Source organism: Podarcis pityusensis (genome assembly GCF_964106645.2).
Source record: "Podarcis pityusensis genome assembly, chromosome: 1".
NCBI classification, from domain to species: Eukaryota; Metazoa; Chordata; class Lepidosauria; order Squamata; family Lacertidae; genus Podarcis; species Podarcis pityusensis.
The window spans coordinates 51,365,570-51,384,720 of NC_138028.1; the positions used below are offsets into that span (position 1 = coordinate 51,365,570).

Sequence of the window (19,151 nt, forward strand, 5' to 3'; positions counted from 1 at the left end):
ATGAGGAGAGGTGTTGGTAGTCCGTCCAGAAGGTGAGCCAGTCAGATTGGATGGGACAAAGCAGGGTGGGGGTGGGGGTGGCGGCGCTGAGGATGCAGCGCTGCTCAGCCTGGCAAAGGAGAAACTTTGGGTGTGAGTCCCAGGCACTGAGAAAGCGAAGGAAGCAGGAATGTGGGAATGAAACGGAGGAGGGAGGAATCAGAGCACTAGGAACTAACAACAGGAAATAGCAACAAAAAGTAGAGAGATGAGAGTAAGTAGGGAAAAGGGGAAAGCATCAGCTGTGGTGAATTAAGAGAGGAACAATGACAGCTGGATAATGGCAAGCACTATGAAGGAAGGAGGAAAGAGAGGAGAAAGGAAGGAGCTAAGCGAAGGCTCAGGCAGCAAAGCCCAGTGGTGAGCTAAATGGCAGGAGGGTAAATAAACAAACCTAAGAGTGAGCCTGAGGATGTGGAGTGTGATAACCTTGAAAGAGAGAGGGGCTCTAAATAAAAAAAGCAAACAGATTTTAAGTTAATGCGAACTAAAGGACACATTTATTTATTTTAAATAAAATAGAAGCAGTTGGATATAAGCGGACGCTAACTAAAGGCCATGGCCATGTTAAAAGATGCATGAAATCAGTTGACTTTGTGCATTGATTTTTGTCACTTGTGAGTAGATCAGCCGTGTCTGGAGGAGGTTGGCAGCTTCTCCTCCCCATGCTAGCCAGTTGAGGCACAGGTTATACAGTCGATCAGGACAAAGGCCCCGGTCATGCATGGATGTTCATTGCTTGATGGGTGCAATGGGGTGCTTCCAGCTGTCACTGTTATGTGAGAGGGATTCAAGCACATAAACTGGAAATTTAGGTTTGTTAAAATGGATTAAAATGTTCTGGTGCCCTAGTGCAACAAACCTGTGTTGTTGTTGTAAATCAGACTTCTTGAAGTTAGGGCAGTGAGGGGAATTGCACAGAAAAGAATTAAGATGAACAAATTAAACGGGTTGATATGTAAGCACCCTGCAAGCAAATCAGGATGTCGGCTCATTGTTGTATAACTGTCCCACAAACAAATATGGATGAATGCTCAATAGACAACTTGTCTGGAGGAGCCCATGAAGCAATAACTTATACGTGTGAAAGAGCCATCACAGATCAGGTACCAAAGAAAGAAATTTCATACTGACTCCAGTGCGATACTTTTCAACCAAGTCCAGAAACCTCAGTTGAAAGTTGTCAATGGTTTCGTAATAAAATGGAGGAAGATCAAGTGCTGTTCATGCATGTGTGAACTGACTATTGTGGCAAGCACAAATCGCTCAGCTGTGAGACGAATGGCTTGCCTCTGCAATGCTTTGCTGCTGGAGTGCAAAACAGAGGCCCTTGCACCTTTCTTGCTGTGCTGCCGATCCCAGTCCGAGAGCTCGTGAAGTAGCAGGGCTTGATAGCTCTACACTAATGATTTCCCCCCTTCCTTGAATTATATTTGTGGTATATTTTGGGGCAGATTAAATGGTCTCATTGTATGACTATTCTAACCACTTAAGAACTGGGTTTTCATGGCAGGGGAAAGAGCAATCAGTTCTCCCCAACCCCTCACTAATAGAAAAGATTGCTGTTTGGGATGTATTGGCATAAGTCTGCATTTATATCACTGGGAAGAGGACCTTTAGGACTGGGCTGTAAACCAGCAGATCCGCAGAAGCAGACAGCTCATTTGAGGCTCAGTAAGCAAGGCAGATGCTCAGACATACAGACGTACAAATTATATTTCCCTATGGGATGCTAATGTGGGCTTTTTAGGTGATAATTGTGTTGGAGAGGAAAGGCATACTTTTTTAAAAAAAATCTGGTGTACACACATATGTGTCTGCTATGCTGTTACACTGCAAGTACACATCGTGTTGGAAACTGGAATGAGTGAAGGAGCCCTCTGTTTAAGTGACAACGTTGGAAAAGATAGGTCACAAGTTGCTATCACGGCAAGTGATGCTTTCAGGCCTTAGAAGAAATTCTTTTCCACCACTGTAAATATCCTTAACCTACAGGCGTAACTGTGCAGGTAAGACCAGGCAATTGTATGCAAATTTGCCATCATTTCTTAACACAGAACTTGGATTTGCTGCTTAGTTCATCATTCTAGTTCTATATTGTAGACCAGAAATGGGGAACTTTTTTTTTTTCAGAACAAGGTTCAAGTTCCCTTTTGGACAACCTTCAGGAGGTGGTGGCGGAGGGGAGTGTTGCATGGCAGGGCCAGAGGTAAAGCAGGTGGAGCAACAAATGCAAGTTTGTACACAAGGCTAGTTTCCACGCACCCCTCTCTCTCCTCCATCCAGACAAGCAAGAGGCATTATCAGTGTTTAAGGGCATCTTACAGGCAGGCACAAGCTCTCAAAGAGGGTGCAAAGTAAGGTCTGTGAGGGGTGAGCTCAGAGGAGAGGAGACTGTGGCTAAGGTGGTATAGCCTGGAAGGAAGTCCTGGGGCAGATAAAGGGGCATGGTGGTTTATTTATTTCCATTTATTGTTTTATACAGTGCCTTTCTTCTAGAGAAGAAGGTGCCGGTATTGCGTACCCTTACTTACCCCTGAAAAAAAAGCACTGGTTTTATTTTCAGGTATTTGTGTTCTCTTCTCAGCTCAGTGAAACATTTTTGTGTAGGATTATCTATTGATCAAAAAAAAAATTCCCCTTGGAATAAAGGGCTCACCCACAATTAACTTTTGCTCTGTGCTTTCAAGGCAGAGGTCCATGCTTTAAAGGGCTGTGTCGGTGTACCCTCTTTTTTTTGTCCCAGAGTTCTCCCCTTGAAAACCCACTCTTTAATTATCAGTCAGAACAAACAGCAATCCACAGAAAACCAAAATTATCATTTGTTCTGATTCGGCATTAAAGAGTGGGTTTTTGCAGGGAAAGGTCCGAGACAAGAAAAGTACTCAGACACAGTGCTTTAAAGTGCAGAATTGTGCCTAGAAATGCTGCACAAATGGAAGTCTGGATGAGCCCTAAATCACATTGATTTCCTTTGGCCTTCTCTCCAAGTAAGTTTGAGGCTGCAAGCTTGGAGATACTGGGGATTGAATTTGAGACCTTCTGCATGTAAGGCAGATGCTCTACCACTGAGCTGACAACAAGAACAGGTGGCAGTAGACGTTGGAGCATTGTTGTAAAGGTGGGGATAATGTTTCTGATTTGCCACTTTACAGAGCCAGTTTCTATTCCAGCTGGTCATCCCTCCCACTGCACCTCTTTGCTAATAGAGCCCAGCCCAGAAGAAATTACTTGATATCCTAACCACCACCACTACCCAGGGGATTAAGACTGCAGCGCAAATATTGTTTTAAGCTTTGCACAATGAAATATTTATGAACCCAAACCATTTACGCAGGGAGAGAGTAGGAACTGTGTCACCAATCACTGGTGATGTCATAGTCAGTAGACAACAAACAGGTACCTATGACACTTATACAAACACAGTTCACAGTGTTCCGACACATGTTAATCAAACTGATAGCCACTTACAATTTTATATAACCATGCATTTTAAGTCAGTAACGAAGATCAACCCGGCAGCTATTTTTAAACACAAAACTGGTTCTTGTAACTTCACTGGTATGATCACTTCTACATAACTGAGTAGAAAGTAGAACAATGGTGGATCTAAATGTAAACACTTATTTCAAACATTTCATTAATAGTTTTGGCTACCGTCTTCCATTGTTTAGATACTCCGTTGCAGAGCCACCACATGTGACCGAAAGCTCATTTTGCTCTTGGCAGTGCCAATATTTTCCTCATTCTAATTCTACATCTCAAGTATTTCCCAAGGTCTATGCAGTCATTTTCAAACAATTTGCTCTGAGTTCTGATCTAGAAAATAATGAATTGCTACTAAATTAATGTGTGTATGAATGAATGAACTGGATTTGTACTGTGCCTTATGTGGAGATGAAGAAGAGGGCCTTCTTCACTGTAGCTTCCTGGCTGTGAAATGCCTGGCTAGTGCTGTGATTGGTCATATGCCAGCACCAAGTTAAGACCCAGCTGTTCACTCAAGCATTTGAGGTGGGGGGGGGCGCAGGGGAGGCGTTAACTGCAGTTGCATTTGAGCTGCTTATATTGATTTTTATAGCTGATTGCTAGATCAGCTGCCTGAAGCAAAGGGGAACATGGCGCCCTCTCCTCATGCAATATACAGACGCCAACTGGAACGGCAGTTCAATCTTAATCTAAGACCAGTGATGGGATATTGTCTTCTACAGCACTGAGGGATCAGACTAGTTGCCAGGAAGAGCAAGGACATGCCATGTAGTACACACAGCTCTGATGAAGGAGGGAAATGGCCAGAGAGCTGCTGCCCCCTGAGTTTCTGCTGCCTGAGGTGGTCGCCTCATTTTGCCTAATAATAGGGATGACCCTGAGTTTTGATGTTTGTGTGTGTGTGTTTATGGCTTATGTTGCATTGTCATTTTATGGCTTGTAATCCACCCCAATAACATCTGATATAAGGTGGCTTGCTAAAAACAACAACAACCTGGTAGCTACCTTTCACAGTTAGTGAGGAAACCACAAACTCCCTTTTTAAATCTAGTCGTCATGTAATGAACACAAAAAAAGAACACAGACAAGTCAGGAATAGAGACAAACCATTCTGGAAAAAAGTAACCGCTGAGTCATATATTACATTTTGCAACAGTGATTCATGTATTTCAGTCTACCCGCCTTCAAAAGTTTCACATACTTGGGGGAGGAGGGGGGAATTGTCGGTGTGTAACTTCACACAGTGGGTGACGTCTCTTGAGACAGAGAGCTGTAGCAATGCGGCCAGTGGCTCAGAATGAGCAGATCACTACTGGAAAAGGCTAGAGGTTGTTGTTTTCCTTATGGCTCTCTTTCTTGGCAGAGAAAATCATAAATGTGAATTGGCACATCATTGGAACGGCTGCTTGATTATGCTGATTTAAAATAGCTGACCATCAGGGTTGGGCTACAAAAGAAAGAAAACCAGTGTAACCCTGGTGCATCAGGGATGGGTGACCTTAAAGACTACCCTGTTCTTCAGATGGTGATTGGAGGGCTGGATGCTCATTGTGACTCACATGAGCCAAATTTCTTACGGATAATCAGGGTTCGTAATTTAGTTGGCACCCGCTAACAGTAAAGACTTCCCAGTTATGGAGGACATGTATTTACCGTCCACTTCAAAGACCCAAATGTCTTACCTGCAGTGGCGTAGCGTGGGTTGCCAGCCCGCAGGGCATGCGGAGAGGGGGGTGGGAGGGAGGGAAATGGGAGTACGCATGCGCATTCAACTGCCCAACGGCGTCACCCAGGAGATCTCAGTCGTTCCATGGTCTGAAGAGGTCACTTCCTGGTGAACATGGAGAAGCCTTTTTCAACAGAGCCCAGTGACAGAAGCACACAGCTGTACTGAGGCAGCACCAGGTGTTGAAATTTTGTGCCCCTAACAGTTTTGTGCCTGGGGCAACTGCCCCTGTGACCCTACCCCCACTCTATGCCACTGGGTGCAGGGTACTTTAGGGCAAGGATGGGGAACCTCAGGCCCACCACAGCATCTGCTACTGATGCTGTTCCATCAGCTGAACCAATCGATACCAAAGATTTCACCAGCGCCATACAGGTGAACAATGAAGTATGAAATTTCCTGCTCAGAATTGTGAAAGCTATTTTATATCACCATGGAAATCTAGTTAGGCAAAAATATTGCCCCACATTGAGTGGTAGGAACAGTAAAGGTGGTTGTCCCCTCCCCTCCCCACAAAGTTTCAGTCCACAGGTTGCCAATTGGTCACCCCCCCCCTGCTTAAAGCATGATCTTTATATCAAAATGCCACTAATTCCCCAAAGTCTTTGAACAGTCATGCTGCACTCCCCTAGAAAGAACACTCAATCTGTCTCCTGTCCTTCAATCTGGTAATGTTGATTAAGTGCTTCTAATAGCAACCTTTAACCCAGCAAATCGTAGGAAATGCTGGCTTAAAACGGCAGTCAACACAGAGCTAAATTGGGACAGGGCTTACCTTATTTACATATCCTTGATGAGGATATAAAAATCTGAATTATGAGGCTGCTTGTATGTGTGCATGAGAGAGAGAGTTCATATCTGTATACAGTGATACCTTGGTTTACAACCATAATCTGTTCCGGAGGTCTGGTTGTAAACCAAAACAGGTTGTAACCCAAGACGTGATTTTGCCAATGGGGCCTCAAAAAAAAAAAAATGGTTCTAATAAAAAAAAAGGGGCTGTAATCCAAAAAAAGGGACACACACTTCAGGGTTTGACATGGTTGTAATCCAAAACGGTTGCAAACCAAGGTACCACTGTACTGTCTTTCAGTGGTGGCTCATGTACATTACAACTCGTGGAGAAGAAAGTAGGGAGACCAAAACTATACCCATACCACACATGTAAAGCATTCATACCACTTTAATAGGCACGGGAGCCGTAGTTTGTTAAGGTGCTGGAAAGTGTAACTCCGTAAGGTCCATACCTTTAACAAACTGCAGTTCCCAGAATTCTGGGAATTTCCAGAGTACGCAGGATTGTTAACGTGGCATAATAATGCTTGAAATGTATGGTGTGGATGAGGCCCAACAATAAGTAGAGTCAGAGTGAATGGCAGGCAGAGCCAACCAATTCTTGTTTCCCACCGCCCTGCAGAGTTGTACAAAGGCAACACTTGAAGTAAGGAGGAGGAAGCTTACAGGCAGCGTCCCCCCTCCCTGACTGTAAGTAATAATAATTTAATAATAATTTATTATTTATACCCCGCCCATCTGGCTGGGCTTCCCCAGTAAGAAGTAAGAAGAAAGGCAGATGGAGGCTGGCTGAGGACAGACTTGAGATTGGTGGTCCATTAGACCGCCATCTTTCCTTTCAATTGGCTCATTGTGGGAAAGCCCTTGCCTCTCTCCCATAGATCTGGACCACCCAGACTCTCTGTTCACTACTTGAGAATCTCCCTAGGTCAGGGTAGCCAATGTGGCGTCCTTCAGATGTTGTGGACTAAAACTCCCATGATTCCTGACTAATGGCTATTCTGGTAGGGGCTGATGGGAATGGGAGTCAACACATCTGAAGCACACCACATTAGCTATCTCTGCCCTAGGCTGTGCCCCTGATCCAAGAAACACCAGTTCTTCTCAGGCCGTGCATCCCATGAATTTGTCCTTTATCCATGATAATGCCTCCTGCTTGCCTGCACAGAAGATGAAAAGATGTGTGTGTGAAACCTCTGGCTTCCGTGTAGCTGTGTACAGAATACTTTTAAAGCACAATAGAAGTACATTTTCTTCCTCAGATAATTCTGGGCGCTGTTAAGAGTTGCTAGGAACTGTAACTCTGTGAAGGGTAAACCATAGTACCCAGAATTCTCTGAGGGAGAGAATGTGTTTTGAATGTGCTTTGAAAGTATAACGAGAATGTAGCCCACTTTACAAAGGCAAGAATCCCATCAATTGCTCCATCCACTTTTGCTTTCTGGCTCAGTGGCTCTCCCCCCTGGAGGGAATGCAGCTCCGAGTCTGAAAAAGCCCCCATCTCCCAGTTTACACCTACACTTTCACAGAAGAAGATTCTCAAGTAGAGAGTAAATTTAATAAATACCTATTAAAATGTTGATACGTACATATTCCCTATAGCATTTAATCGTTCTCCAAGCCAACACACATAAGTAAAAAATCTAGTCTTTTGACAATAACTTACAGAAAATAACCAAGGTAACACAGAACATAAGTTAGTTTGTAAGCTTTCAGGGCAGGAAAATGCAGCTTTTCTGCTTTTAATTCTAATTGCTTAGCACTTGTACTACATTGATTTCTCAAGGGATCGCACTGCTTTCCCGTAGTACAATTGACCCTATTGATTAGTGGTGTTAGGTGTGCACAGGTATTTTGGGGCAAGCTCCTTATTGGGTCCCATCAGGGAAGAAGCTGGAATATAAGTGAATATGTAAATAAATGGGAACCTTAACATGTCCAGTGGCTGACATTTCTTGGGCTGTTGCTCTCTGTGACTACTCTTCAAAGCCATGTGGAATGCCCAACATTGCTGGCTTCAGTTCCACCTACAAAAAAAGCTGCACAAAACCAGCTGTTTGTTCATGGCACCCTGATTTCTAGAACGTATCTTTTGTGTAAGGCCTACAAGAAGAAGTGGGAATGGAGAAACGGACGGGATTCTGGAGAAACATTATCAAGCTTCTTTCACTCCAGTGTGCTATTTCAAGACTGGGACAATTGCAAGGCACTCTGACTCATGATTGTTGGATACTTAGAGCTGGCAATGCCAAAATAAATATGCGTGCACATACAACACCTCAGCATGATGTGGGAAGATTCAAATTAAGGAGGCTAATGAGACTGCTGACCAATCACAGGAAGCTGCTTTATGCAGAGTTCTTTTATACAGCATTGTCGACACAGGCTGGCAGGTGCTCTCCATGGCTCAGGGTTCTTCAACCAGCCAACTTCATGCAAATATTGGGACCTATATATAAAGCATGGGTAGGCAAACTAAGGCCTGGGGGCCGGATCCGGCCCAATCACCTTCTGAATCCACCCAGTGGACGGTCCGGAAATCAGTGTGTTTTTACATGAGTAGAATGTGCCCTTTTATTCAAAATGTATCTCTGGGTTATTTGTGGGGCATAGGAATTTGTTCATTCCCCCCCCCCCTAAAATATAGTCCAGACCTCCACAACATTTGAGGGACAGTGGACCGACCCCCTGCTGAAAAAGTTTGCTGACCCCTGACATGCACTCTACTGACATGCTGTGGTCATTACACAGTTCCCACTGCCTTCCACATATATTATTCACACAAGGACTGAGATCATAAAAATTAGAGCTGCATGCATTAAACCCCTTGTTAACTGTTTTTCTCTTTGTGATGATGCCATCTTCTCTGTGTCACTCTTATCAATGCGATCAACCAACCTTTACCTGGCTTAATCCTTCCTCAACACCCTTTGCTCCGCAAGCATGTGTGCTGAGCCACAAATAACAGGCAGTGTGTGCTGACGGACCTATTCCCTATCTATCCAACCTTTTAAGAGAGTTTTGAAGTTCTGCTGCCTTCTATGGGTCATATTGCCAACCTGTGTCAACCTTTGCCAACCTGGTGCCCTCCAAATTATTTTGGACTACAACTATCATCAGCCCCAGCCACCGCAACCTGCACTTGCAGATCCCCATCAACGGCCATTGGCACAATGGGTAATTATTTAATTCAAAAGAATACTTAACAATGTTGAGACTATAAGGCAACGGTCCCTTGCTCTGTCATAAGGTCATCCGGCAATGGCCTTTTTGATGGTGCTTCCCCTTTTGTAGGATGCCTTTCCTTGCAAGGTTGTCTGTCCCCCTCTCTATTAATTTTCAAGATAAATTTAAGAACTCTCCTGTTCACCCCAGGATTTGATGGCTGAAAGATGCTAGGCATGGCAACCGTGAAATTAGCAACAGTGAGAGCATCTCCTTGTTTTAGATGTCTTGAATTATTTTTGATTGTATTGTTTTAATGCCAATGTGTTTGTCACCCTGAGTTCATTTGGAAGGGTGTAATATATATGCATGCTAATCTTTTTTTTTTTTTTTTAAGCACAGAATGCTGAAACAGGCAAGTTCAGCACTTTCAGACTATTGAAGAATACAAAGAACCCTAAACCCCTAATATATGTAATAAACAGCAACAACATTCACCATGCTGGCTAGGACTAATGGGAGCTGGAGTCCGACAACATCCGGAGGGTCATATTTTCACCATCCATTATTTCCCAGTCAGATGGGCAGGCTATTATTATTATTATTATTATTATTATTATTAATAATAATAATAATAATAATAATATTTCCTGATCCGTTTTAGATTTCCCAGAAAGCCATTTTTTCCCTGTCTGGGATATTGAACCAAAATATTTGGTATGCAACCTCTCTAAGACCTTTCACATCATTTCTTCTAAAGGCTTTCCTTTGTGTCTGCTTCCCAAAGTGCAAAATCTGCCTAAGCTACTATCGCTGTGTATTTTAGGGAAGGCAAGGATAACACTGATTTCAAGGAAGGGGTCAGGAAGCATTAAGTTTCTTTGGGAGCTGATATAGCCTAAGTCAAATAAAACACCATTGAATTGGTGATTATTGAACAGAATTTGAGTGTGTGTGTGTGTTTAAAAAGAACCAAAGCTGAGATTGTTGATTGTGGTATCTCTCTTGTAAGCATTTTGTTTGGGGCACAAACACTTTAGCAGCTTGGCTTTGTGTTGTTCCTTGTATTACTGAAGAAAGCTGGAAACTGTTGTGAGCTAAGAACAAATGTTTTATTTAGTTTTAACACAAAAGACCTTGATCATGATCAACCTTCCAGCTTCTGCTGTTTCCTTCTCCGCTCTGACTACACCCCTTCGCACCTTAATCCTTTCAGACCAGCTCTTACTCTCTCACAGGTATCTCTGTCACTTTCTGGGACAAAATGTCAGTAGCTCTGCTCACATGAAATGTTATTTCTCTTTATGTTTTGTGACAACAGGGAGCAGTCCCTCTCCCCGATCTTCATTGTCTATTATGGACCAGTATTGTAACTAAATGTTTTTTGGCCTTTAGCTTAAAAATGTATAAATTACCTCTTTGGGTGCTATTTTGTGTCCTCTGGTTTCTTCAAGATTTCTCCCACCCCATTCATCAACAGTTAGTACCGGGATTAAGTTCATTGTCAAGATTGGTTATGTATGTATTGTTTGTTATTATATAATTTTTGGGTGTGGGTGTATTCCTGAAAATATGAAATCTTTGATCAGGAGACCACATATAACCAGTACTTTCTATAGGACTTGGTGGAGCCATTCATAAACCACTCACAGAACCTCACATTTTAATTTGCTCTGCAGAGTTTTTCTCTTAGGGCAAATTCAGGTTGTGCAGTTGTAGTTGATTGGGAGGTCTAACATCCCCAGAAACAAATAAGAATGAATGATCAATAAATAGCCAACATTGGGTGTTTCCAGATGACTTGTTTATTGAGCATTCATCCTGATTTCTAAGAACGTTAGATAGCATTACACCAAATCCAGTATTACACCCCACTTTACAGTGCACTTCCCCATCCCTTTCCTTATCACACAAACACTGATTTATTGGGGAAGTGGTCTTGTTGTGCAAAACCTCCCAATCAACTATAATTGCACCACCTGAATTTGCCAGAATCCCGTCCAAAAATAGCAACAGTATAGCTGCCTAATATTATTGCAAACAAATCAGGATGAATGTTTGCTAAACAGGCGGTCCGGAAGGTTCCTTAAACCATTGCTGGCTTTCACACCCAAGGATGCATTGAAGCAGAGGTGGACAGGAACAGGACGATACAACAGATCAAATTGCTGGAGCTATCAGTATTCTTACACACTGCCCCAATCTCTGCGAGATTCCAGGAGTTTCAGGCACGCTTACCCAGGTTTTGTGTTTCTGTTTGGAAATGAGGAACAGCAGACTGTGGTGTCTTTATGATATATGGATTGTTTACACATATATACAACCTGAGCCTACATGTGGGGGGTGGAGAGCTTAACACCCCAAGAGGTTCTTGTTTCTCCCATAGCCACAGCAGCCTTGGATTGAAAAAGACACTAGCCATGGCCCGGCCTCTCTCCAGCTTGCTGCATTTTACAGACTGCAACTATATTCTTCCATCTCACATCATCCCCCAACTGCAACCCTAAATTCTCCACTCTGCTAGACATCTCAGAGCTCAGGGAAGGGAACCACCCATTTGCCAGATGGCACATAGTCTTTGCTTTGCTGATCGCACATCTCCCTTTGTTCTCTGTTAATGGCCCATCTCTCAGGTGATCTCCTGAGCATGGGAATCTGACTTCCAGTTTAACTGCCCAAGCATTGTTTATGTTATAACACTTACTAATTCCAGGAATTATGTGTGTCTAGCACCCACAAACTCATAAATATATGTATGAGCCAAAGTGCCAAGGAACTGTTTTGAGGTGGGATCTATGTAGGATTGCAAAGTTTTTTAAGTGGCCTCTCTATAAAGGTTGCCTTTCACAGTAACTCAGTGTACAGACCTGAGTAGCTGAAAATGCTTGCCTCCATGCTATGAAGCTTCACCTGTGGATTTCTGTGCAAAAGGCTGCTGATAAGGGCATAAGGGGAAGCATGGCAAGTTTGACTGGTCATTTGGCAACTCATAACATAGCTTAAGTTAGAAGCTGAAGGATGAACTGCATTAAACTGAATATTGAGCAGTTGTATTCATCAGCAATATTTGCCTTTATTATTAATGACTTCCTGTTATCCGGGTTGCTTTAACTTAACGAAGATCACTCTAATCAATTGCATTAACATGTGAAATTTCATTTAAGTTACCTTAATTGGTTAGAGTAAACTGAAGCTTTAAAATATGGAGGCCTTTATTTTTTAAATACTTAGTTTTCGGTCTTTACCTTTTGCAATTTAAATTGCAATACTTTGCACCCACCCACCGACCCAGCAAAGAAAGTCATTTATATTTATCCACTCATGAATTAAGGATTAGTACAAATTATCTAGAATACTCACGTTGATTGACTAAACATTCTGATACCACCTGCAAAATAATAAATGGCATCTCCCGCAGTGGGGCTGCTAACATCTGAGGCAGGAGACTGCCAGTTTCACACCGAGATAATTGTGACAACAGGTCAAGCAGAGTTTCATTTCGTAACAATTTGTCTCCCAAATAATTATGCTATTTGATATGCCTGCAGCACAGACCCAGGCCATAGAATTTAAATGGATGTTCCATATGCTACAAGCTGTAGTTGTTCCCCCGCAGCCCCTGTTAGTAGCCCTGTGCCTTCAAAAGTCAAAGAGCAGGCCGATTCAATACGTCACTTTCCCCATTTCTTCTTTGCCAAGCCAGGAGAGAGATTTGTCTGTAGTATTTCTGCCTGGCATGCCCCAGCTAGGGACAAAAACTTCTTTCAGGAAAAAGAAAGAACCATAACAGCGCAAATGCATTTAGGTCCCATTGACACTATACATTTAAAGCAGTAGCCTACCACCTGAAACAGTCATGGCCAGCCAGCCCCTAAAGCAGGCTTCCTCAACCTCGGCCCACCATATATTTTTTGGCCTACAACTCCCATGATCCCTAGCTAGCAGGACCAGTGGTCGGGGATGATGGGAATCGTAGTCTCAAAACATCTGGAGGGCCAAGGTTGAGGAAGCCTGCCCTAAAGAATCCTGGGAAATATAGTTTGTTAAAGGTGCTGGGAGCTGTTAGAACCCAGTTCCCCACATAGAACTACAGTTCCCAGAATAGTTGAACAACCAGGGAAACGTAGCTCTGAGGAGGGCAAAGAGGCCTTCTAACACTCAGTACTATGGGAACAAACTACAGTTCCCGGTATGCTTGGGGGGGAAGGCATGACTGGGAAGGGGGGTTATTGTTTTGCTGTTTTGCTTTACATGTTTACTTGTTTTTATCCTGTATTTTATTCTGTGAACCACCCTAAGATCTTATGACTTAAAGTGGTATGCTACTGCTTTAAATGCAAGTGGGGCTTTAGTCACTTGAATCAGTCACTGGTCTTCTCCAATCTCTTGTTCCTTAAATGTCCTTTTCGTCATACACTTTACATGCAAAAGGTCTCAGGTTCAGTTTGCAGGAATTCCAGATAGAGCTGGAACGGACTTCTACCTGAAATTCTGGAGAGTTGCTGGCAGTCAGTACTCCTCTGACTTTGTATAAGGCAACTTCCTACGTTCATATGTTGGTTTACAGTACCTATTATTGGCTTCTCAAAAGTAAGTTCTATTCGGTTCAATGCGCTTACTCTCAGGGAGTGGGGATAGAAGCGCAGCCTAAAAGTTCCTGGGCTCCAGTACAGTCGTACCTCTGGTAACAAACTTAATTAGTTCCAGAGGTCTGTTCTTAACCTGAAACCATTCTTAACCTGAGGTACCACTTTAGCTAATGGGGCCTCCTGCTGCTGCTGCGCCGCTGCAGTGCGATTTCTGTTCTCATCCTGAGGTAAAGTTCTTAACCCAAAGTGCTACTTCTGGGTTAGCGGAGTCTGTAACCCAAAGTGTTTGTAACCCGAGGTACCACTGTACTCTAGAGAAACTGTCATCTCAGTTCAGCTCATAGCTGTCAACTTTTCCCTTTTCTTGCAAGGAATCCTATTCGGAATAAGGGCATTTCCCTTAAAAAAAGGAAAACGTTGACAGCTATGGTTCAGCTTGCATGTCCCCTGAAGATGGGCATATTGGTGATTCTCCCGGATCGCAGCTATGTATGGTGCCATGGACAGCTTGGGTGCCTATTATCTTTAATAGAGACTTGTAGACAACAACAAAAAGTCGCAGCTAATTCAAATTCATAAATTGCCTTCAGCTGGCATGCTCTCCTCTCGAGAGTCCTCCAACCCCCCAGAGCTGATTTTGACATCATGTAGAAAGTTAAAGGGGAGAGGAGAGAGAAGTTCCATTGTCCTAGGGCACACACCCCTGGTGCTAGCAGAATGAGAGCATTGGATATCGCCCAATGTTTAAAGCATTACAATAAAAAAACCACATCATAAGAGACAGCAGTGGGATAAAAGAAATAAAAATTAGATTCTGTCATTGGTACCTGACACACAGTTGCTCCTGTCCCAGGTCCTATTATTATTATTATTATTAGTAGTAGTAGTAGTATTTTCACTGATATGGACACATAGAAAATACAGTAAAAGTGATAAGTGATAAATGCATATAAAAATTTTAAAAAATTAACAGAAGTACAATGGGGATGAAAACCCAGAAAATAACTGAACCAGACAGAGGGCCTTCTAGGTAGTGGCGCCCACCCTGTGGAACGCCCTCCCATCAGATGTCAAAGAGATAAACAACTACCTGACATTCAGAAGACATCTTAAGGCAGCCCTGTTCAGGGAAGTTTTTAATATTTAATGCTGTACTGTTTTTAACACTTGGTTGGGAGCCGCCCAGAGTGGCTGGGGAAACTCAGCCCGATGGGCAGGGTATAAATAATAAATTATTATTATTATTATTATTATTATTATTATTATTATTATACAATACTGTGTTCAACTATCATGTATGGAAAGAAAAGAAAAACTTATGTTGTTCATCCTGGCACCTCTGTTCCAAATTATAGGTGCACATAACATTTGTATACAGTGGTACCTCAGGTTAAGAACTTAATTCGTTCTGGAGGTCCGTTCTTAACCTGAAACTGTTCTTAACCTGAGATACTACTTTAGCTAATGGGGTCTCCCACTGCCGCCGCCGCGCTGCCACGCGATGTCTGTTCTCATCCTGAAGCAAAGTTCTTAACCCGAGGTACTATTTCTGGGTTAGCGGAGTCTGTAACCTGAAGCGTCTGTAACCTGAAGCGTTTGTAACCCGAGGTACCACTGTAATTCAGGCACACTCTTTAGGGGGCCAGGACTGACAGCAGCTGAGTGTCAATTCAACCCTGTGATTGGCAGGTGAAGCCTTGGCTGTGGTGGCACCATCACTAGGGTCTGCCTGGTTGGCATTGCTGACCCATAATGGAGCCTTTTCAGTGATGGTTCCCCATTTGTAAGGGAATGCCCTCCCTGTAGAGGTCTATTTGTCTCCCTCATTATTGATTTTCCAAACATTTCTGTTTAGCTAGGCATCTAATGCTCACATGAAACCAGAAATATGTAAGCGTAGATGCCAGGTAAAACTCTCAGGGAAGTTTGCGTACGTAAACCACAACCAAAAAGATTATCTATTGAGTAAAAACATGCCTAATCTCTGGTGGTAGTGGAGAACTGAAGAATGACTTGAGTTGGGGTGGGTAACCTTTGGCTTTCCAGAAGTTGTTAGACCAAAACTTCCATCATCCAGCATGGGAACGATTGTGGAATAGGGATATAAAATTTACAGCATACTATGGTTTAAGAGAAAATTATATGAAAATGATATATCGATAGTATCTAACACTGAGTAAACTGGCCGCCTCTGTTTATTCACAGGCTGAGTGGTAGGGGCACAGGCAAACATAGCAGAAAGTCCTGATCCAAATCAACAACAGAATGATGTGCTGAAAAAACTGCTTCTGCACCAGAAAAGGTTTACAACTTCTGTTAGCGAAAGCAAGTAAGCAAACAAACAAACAAACAAACAAACCCCTGCTGTTTTTCAGCTTTTCTTGCCCAGACTCCCAAGGAAGTGTTTGCAGGCCCCATCCTGCTTTTGGTTTTCATTGCAAGCTCCAGAAGAAATAAATTATATCAAAGCCTGAAAGGAGGGCCACATTGCATAAGAAGGGACAGCATGACTCGCAACATTATGTTGGGAAACAAGCTACAAAAGTTCAATTAGCCTGACCTTCAGAGTCTCTTGGCCCCCACAATGTGCACTGATAGCAGTGGATGGTCAAGATGCCAAATAGCTCTTACAGCTGGAAAGGGTTTGCTTGTTTGCACAAATGGGATTTTTTTTTATGCTGCAGACTTCAGGACACATGCACCCTTATTCTGCTAACCTTATGTTTTTATCACTGAAGTCGATGAGACTTAATTCCAGGTTGGAGCCTTGTGGGAATTACCATTTAATTCTCTAGCCTTGCAATTTTAAATATATATGCTTGAAATTCAACCCATTAAGTAGGTGATCATGCCTTCTGATCTTAGAATTGTTTACTGCCAAGCAAGCATGATTAACACTACAATCCTAAGTATGTTTACTCAGAAGTAAGTCCCAATAAATTCAACCTCCAAGTTAGTGTGCTGAGGACTGCAGGCTCAAATTACATTCCTAGGCTGACATTCTCTGGCTCTATTCTTCACATTATTTATCTTAGAAAAGTCCCATTACCAATAAATAGGTTAAATGAAAATCAAATGATGAGAAAATTGTGACCTTACATTCCTTGGAAAATCCCATTGCGAATGAAGCATCCATGACTAAGGGAACATGCGAATTTTGCACTTTTATTAAGTATAGTTTATTTCCAAATGTATCATAGCATTGTAGATTCTATGTTTAAACTACTACAGAAATTCTGGCAAGAGATAATGCAAAAAGAAAAATGTAAAAAGATACATTTTATTAATTTGTAAAGGATTACGTAGGAAGCAACCTGAGTAATTTTCCTCCACTTGTCAAAATATGATGGTGGTAGAATATGGATTGTTCACATAAACAAAACCTTTAAATTAATTAATTGGCAAAGCCTTGCCAAAATAAAAAGCACAAAGCTGTATACTCCAACAGCCAGATCGTAGATACTTTGGGGGTCATTCCGGCTCTACCCCCACACTTACTGGACAGTCAGTAATTGTGATACACAAAACTGAACCAATATACATGCAATCTCTGTAAGGGATAGTCTCATAGGATGCTGTAAGACTTCCCTGTTTAAAACAGTTACAGAAGAACTCTGGTTATAAAATGTGTACTGCTATCAAATTACTCTCATCCATTACTCATCATGACTGCATTATAACTGTAGTTTCACAATTTAGCCATGAGTTCATGTTGGCTTCTTGCAACATCTATAGTCATTACACAGAAGCCCTAAACTCGCAAAAACTTGGTGAAGTTTACTGCTGCAGTCCCAATGTACAGTTTTACTCTTCTCAGTTAAGAGAAACACAGTTCAGGTATCAGAATGCCAAAATTACTGTTGCTTCTCAAGATGCAACAAGGCTAGGTTTGCAAATACTATTGCCTACAGTGTGCTCCGTATTCTAGAGATCTAAGTATGTGTTAAAAGTATATATTAAAAATGTTTCCATGTTATGAACTGCAATTTGATAAAAATGAATAAATGAACGATGGTCAAAGGATCACATAAGTAGTTTAACTGCACAGTGGGGCTGCCCATTGCAAAAATCTGGTCCTGTGAATTGGGGGAATATGATTCAATTCAGTAAGATTTGCAACCCTTCCCTTTTATTCATTTACAGGGTTCTTTGGATCCTGACCACGAGGGATGGACAAATCTGTCAATTTTTTGTTCTCTTTCTCCTTTTTCCAATCTTAAATTCAGATTTCCATATTTATTTATTTTTTGCAGAAGTTTGCTTTTTGAAAAAATCCATGTGAAAATTCTTCAGCATTTTAGTTCAAATTTCTCCTAATAAACACCTTATTGCATGCAGTTGTGACAGATAAAGACATTTTGCAAGCAATTTCCCCTAATACAATGATTTTATATATTATTCTCACCAATATGTGCACTTATATGCACACTTTGCCCTAATATGTGCATATTTGTGCACATTGCTTGGCTGGACCAATGTACGGCAAAATTGTGAAAAGTGTGGATTTTGGAAGATGGTTGTGTTTCAGTTCACATATTGTTTTGGAAAGTGTGAATTATGTAAGTTTAAATGTGAACTGAATCTAATTTCTCCTCCATTTCTACATGCGCTGGCATATATATCTGCAAACCTGGACGGACATCACCAGACATTAGAATTACATGTTTTACAATATTGTCTAGGTTCAAAAGAGCCTCCATTTTAAGTATGTTCGCTCTAAAGTGACATATATCAAGATTTTTATAGATAATAATTACTCTTGTGGCATCTTACAAGTTTAACAAATTTAGATCATGTTTGGATGCCTTAGGCTCATATTATAATACATTTATTAGTACTTAAAGTGCTACAAGGCACTGATGTTTTTGCTGCAACACACTAATATGGACTCTTCCATAGTAGCTAAAAAATTATTTCTTCCCCCCCCCCCCCATGCAATAAATAAATCCCATTCCAGAAATTTTTGCTTGAAATAGTGCTTATTATGCTGAGGTACTGCCATTTCCCAAGAACTCATATAGCAATGTATTTCAGAAAACATAACTCTTTCCCCTTAGTAGGTTAAATTGCCATGAAGAATGTGGCTCTACTTTGGGCTCAGGAATCCTGTAGGCTTATTTGTGAATATTGTCTATGACAATGTACAACTCTACCTCCTGCACAACTACCACATCTTTTTTTCAGGGCCTTTTTTTTCAGCTGGAACTCACTGGAACTCAGTTCTGGCACCTCTCAGGTGGGCACCATTGCCATTATAAGAAAACAAGGAAGGCGTTCATGGTGAGTTCAAGAATCTCTTTTTCTTGAAAAATAGCAGATTCTTTTCTATATTTGGCCCACAAAGGCTC

At 42.0% G+C, this 19,151-nt stretch overlaps 1 long non-coding RNA gene across 1 annotated transcript in view; it reads left to right on the forward strand.

Annotated features, from left to right (window-relative positions):
* The window catches only part of LOC308475388, a 33,444-nt gene extending 14,690 nt beyond the window's left edge, over positions 1-18,754 (forward strand). The window contains exons 2-3 of the long non-coding RNA XR_013985131.1: positions 16,009-16,132; positions 17,947-18,754. This is a non-coding gene — a long non-coding RNA (uncharacterized lncRNA). The remainder of the gene's footprint in view (positions 1-16,008; positions 16,133-17,946) is intronic.
* Positions 18,755-19,151: the final 397 nt, after the last annotated feature.